This window comes from Cyprinus carpio, chromosome B13 (genome assembly GCF_018340385.1).
Source record: "Cyprinus carpio isolate SPL01 chromosome B13, ASM1834038v1, whole genome shotgun sequence".
Classification (NCBI taxonomy): Eukaryota; Metazoa; Chordata; class Actinopteri; order Cypriniformes; family Cyprinidae; genus Cyprinus; species Cyprinus carpio.
In genome coordinates, this window is record NC_056609.1 from 31,484,491 (window position 1) to 31,489,490 (window position 5,000).

A 5,000-nucleotide genomic window follows, 5' to 3' on the forward strand; every position below is an offset into this window, starting at 1 on the left:
AAAACATGCAAGATCCATCTTTTCATTTAATCCAGTTTCAACTCAAATTTCAATTTCAACTCAAAAATCTAGAAACCTCTCTTTGTAACATTTTGATCACAAAACAACACATGTGATATACATCAGTGTGTGTTCTTGCCCTTTATTGTATGTTGGTAAAAGGTAATGTGCACTGCTCTAGAACTGTTGAACATGAGTGCTATCAGGAGACACGATCACACTGCTCCTGTTTTTCTTCATTTTTAATCTGCAAAACATTCTTTTTCTGATTTCAGATTCCTGGGCACTGAGAGGGTTCTGCTGCATAGCAGAGGTGTTACAAAGAGAGACTTTCTGGAAATATTTTGTTCTTATATCCTATTTACATCAGTGTGATAAACATTAGGTCAAAAGTCATCTAAAAGTAATAAAAAAAAGTAGTAATGGATTATGATTATGTAATCTGGAATCAGTAACAGACCACGGTTTGTAAGTAATCTACCAGCACTGAGCTGGAATCACAACAACAGTGGTCACATACACATATATTTAATTGTTTGATCAAATTATTATGTAGTAGTCACTGGACATGTCCCTAGTGTCCCTGCTGAACTCTATGCCCTCTCATATTTTCTTGACTTTGCTCTTCCTCGAGCGTCTGTAGTTCTGTGTCAGCTCTAAATGTTATCAGGTGATGTTATGTGTGTAGAGCAGAGATCTCCAACCCTGCTCCTGGAGAGCTGTCCTCCTGCAGACTTCAGTTCCGACACAGCTGTCTGTAATCATCAATTAGCCCTGAACACCTTGATTAGCTGCTTCAGGTGTGTTTGATTGTGATTGGAGACCCCTGGAGTAGAGTCTACTTTTGATGTTCCTGGAGTCACCTTCACTGGACTACCAGAAGATGGCGCTGTAGACCACAAACACAGCCACTGTGTTACACTGTGCCTTGAGAACCAGTCTGACCAACTAGCAGCAGACCAAGAGGAACCAGATTAGACCTGAATTTACAAAGTCCTGACTGGACTAACTTGTTAAGGACACCTAAATATAAAAAGAAGGAATACTTTCTCAACGTAGTAATTCAAAAATAATAACTCACTTATTAAATGGGCAAATAAATAGACATATTTAACATTTATCCTCCATTTAATTAGATATAGATGTAAATAGTTCATTTTGTTCATTACATCCAGAGACAGTGCCTCATATTTTCTGGCATTGCCAAAATAAAGGTTATGGTGGGAGCTTTCTAGATTTATAAATGACAAGGAGTTGTGTAACTTTCTTTAACTATATGAACTTCTAATATTTGGATTTTTCAACATTTGGGCTTTTTGAATATTTGAGTTACTTTTTGAACTAAGAAGCTGGAAATCAAGGCTTACAAGATCAGTCTCTTGATTAAAGGCTACTTATGTTTCATATTCGTCATTATAAATTCGGCAAACATAAACCTCTTTTTCTGTGGTGTTAAGGAATGAGATAATTATATAAGCACTTTTAAGAAGAGCACAAACAGAAAAGCTGTAAGACTCTGTATTTGTTTAGTATATTTAATTATTTTGATTCAGCAAAGCCTTTCATTATTTTGTTTATTTGATTTTTATTTATTTGTTGGTTTTATATATGCATGTATAGTTAATATTTATTTATTTATTTCACTTATTTTTCTGTGTATACCTTTGGCACTTTTTTATGTATTTGTTTTTCAAGCATTCATTTAAAATAATATTTTAATTGCTCTTTTTTCATAGCTATGCGTGTGTAAACACTACATAAACTCCAACAGCGTGACATCTGTGTAGAATATGCGATTTTAATGATGTTACAGGAAATTCAGCTAAAGAATATAGATTATAGATATATAAATTGATGTTTAATTATAAATACAGCGAATTACTTGTTCGTTTAAAGAATTGTGTAAAAGCAGCGGGTTTCAGTATGTTTCTTGTATCTGCTGTGAGATTAGATCATTGACCAGCGCGAGGTCACGGAGGAGTCCCGAGAGCGAGGTCCGGCGTAGGCGTGGCTTCCGCGGCCGGCCACGCCTCCTGTATAAAGGCGCACGCGCAGCCGCTCGTGTGGAGATCGAGCAGCTGGAGAAGAGCGCGTCTGTCGAGCCGAAGATCCAGCGATAATTGCATCGAGCAGCAGCGGGAGAAACGCGTGTGTGCGGGTCTGCTGATGAGCTCGCAGGTGAGATTCTCTCTCAAACTGATGCATTAGCTGCTTTCACGCGCTTCGTTGTTTTTGGCAGCCGATGACGCTAGAACAGCTCTGTGATCGCGTGTAGTGTTCGTCAGTGTTTAACACTCTGTACATCAGTCAGTGTGCTGGGTTTGATCATTCTCAGCGCTGCACGGTCAGTCTGAGTCACTTCTTCATTCGTCTGAAGAATCAAAGGTCACCATACTCACTGCTGAGTGAAGATCATCACTGAAGAGCTCTGCTCTCATCTCATCTCCCCTCTCCTCCCCTCCCGTCTGCTCCCATCTGCTCTCGTCTCCTCTCGTCCCCCCTCCCGTCTGCTCCTGTCTGCTTCTGTCTGCTCCTGTCTTCTCACTGGGTAATCTCGTCTGCTCACTGTGACTGCACTGTTTGGGCCCAAAACTCCAGCCGGTCATGAACACTCAAATGTTTAAATAGCTTTGAAAAATCTTTTATTTTTAAAAAAAAAAAATCTTTTTTATTTAATCTCAAATTTCCATTTAATATTTTCACCAAATCCCATTTGATTTTATCCCAAGTTTTATTTGAATTCTTTCTCCAATTCCATATAATATTTTTACATATTCTGCTTTTCCATTTTATTTTAATTTTTTAGTATCTATTTAAAAACAGTATTAGGGCCCTATGAAAAATGTGTCTATTTTAATTTGTCTAGGATCTGTTTTATGATTAAATGTAAATGTATTACGAAAATCCCCATAGTTTGTTTTTAAGTTGTTTTCATGCTCCAAGTGCAAATCAGCTCTGACACTTTAATGCTTCACCTAAACTTTTACATCTTGCATAAGTGTTCATGAGGATTCGAACCCCTTTTATGAACTCATTTGAGCTCCTCTAGAGTTTCATGAGAGACCGTCTTAAAACATCTCAGGAGATGCTGTGGAAATATTTAGTCTCTCTTTAGAGTAGAGGGCTGATGTTCTTGTTCCTCTGGTGTTTTGTTCAGAGTTTAATGGCTGATGGTTATTTTTAGTCTTGGTTCTTCAGTCTCATGCTCTTCTGTTGTTTATGGATCAGGGGGTCAGACGAGGGTCTCATGGTTCAGTTCCTGCTATAGAACATCCCTCGCTCTGTTTGTCCTTCTTTTCATCTGTTTTCTGTCTCATCATTCAGACACACACACACACACACACACACACACACTAATGTTCTTTCCACTGGCGTGTTGCCCAGATTGTGTTATTGGTTTCCCTGCCGCCCATGTATGCCACTGAATTATGCCGAGCTAAAAATACATCACGCTTCATCCAGAATTCAGCCGAAACGAGACTTCAGGACGTCAGGGGAAGAACGTGTGTGTGTGTGTCAGTATGTGAGAGGGAGTGTGTATTTGTGTGTGTACTCAAGTGTGTTAGCGTGTGAGTGTGTTTATGTGCATGTGAGTGTGTGAGGGTGCAAAAGTGTCAGAGTGCATGCATGTGTGTGAATGTTAGTGTGTGTCTGTGTGTGCAAGTGTTCTTGTGCACGAGTGTGTTTGTGAGAGTGCTTGTGAGTGATTGTGTGAGTGTGTGTGCGTTTGTGTCATTGTGCCTGTGTGTGTCCATGAGGGTTCATGTGAGTGTGCGATTGTGCATAAGTGTGATTGTGCATAAGTGTTCATGTGTGATTGTGCATGAGTGTGATTGAGCATGAATGTATTTGTGCATGAGTGTGAGTGTGTGATTGTGCGAGTGTGATTGTGCGATTGTGCGACAGTGTGCATTTGAGTGTGTGTTCACGAGTGTTCGTGTGTGATTGTGCGTGAGTGTGTCCACAAGTGCTCATGTGTGATTGTGCAAGAGTTTGAGTGTGAGTCTGTGATTGTGCATGAGTGTGATTGTGTGATTGTGCGACAGTGTGCATTTGAGTGTGTGATTGTGCATGAGTGCGTGTTCACGAGTGTTCGTGTGTGATTGTGCATGAGTGTGATTGTGCGTGAGTGTGTGTCCACAAGTGCTCGTGTGTGATTCTGCATGAGTGTGATTGTGGGGGTGTTCGTGTGTGATTGTATGTGTGTGTGTGTGATTGTGCATGAGTGTGATTGTGCGAGTGTGATTGTGTTTGTGTGTAATCATGTGAGTATGTGATTGTGCATGAGTGTGATTGTTAATGAGTGTAATTGTGAGTGTCAGTAAGTGTGTGTGTGAGACTGTCAGTAAGTGTGTGTGAGTGTGAGAGAGTGTTAGTAGATGCGTGTGTGTAATCTGACTGAATGTTTTACTCCTTTCTCCGCTCAGATCTTTCCGGATCCCTCTGACTTCGAGCGCTGCTGTAAGCTGAAGGATCGTCTGCCGTCTATCGTGGTGGAGCCGACGGAGGGCGAGGTGGAGAGCGGGGAGCTGCGCTGGCCTCCCGAGGAGTTCCTGGTGAGCGAGGAGGAGGAAGACGAGGAAGAGTGCGACGGAAACCTGCAAAACGGACAGATGCAGAACTCTCAGCACTAGAGAGGATCGACTGACTGACATGAGTCACACACTGATTCCCGCACATAGAATAGACAATCACACCAACACATACCCTGACATCCACTTCGCTCGGACTTCATTCCCACCTGTGTGTGTGTTGTGAGGACGAATGCACATGCTCAGTGTGTGTCAGACGATTATTCATTATGATGATGGTGTTATTTACATGCTTTTCTGAGTAACACCGATCTTCCTGACCATATGCCATTAGTGTTGTATGTGGATTTTACTGTAAATATTATGTAGATGAATGACAAGTAAGACTTTAGTGTGTCAGTCTAATCACTCCTGAATCTGTAGGATAACCGCATCTATCCACCAAAATTTTCTCCATCCACATCATAA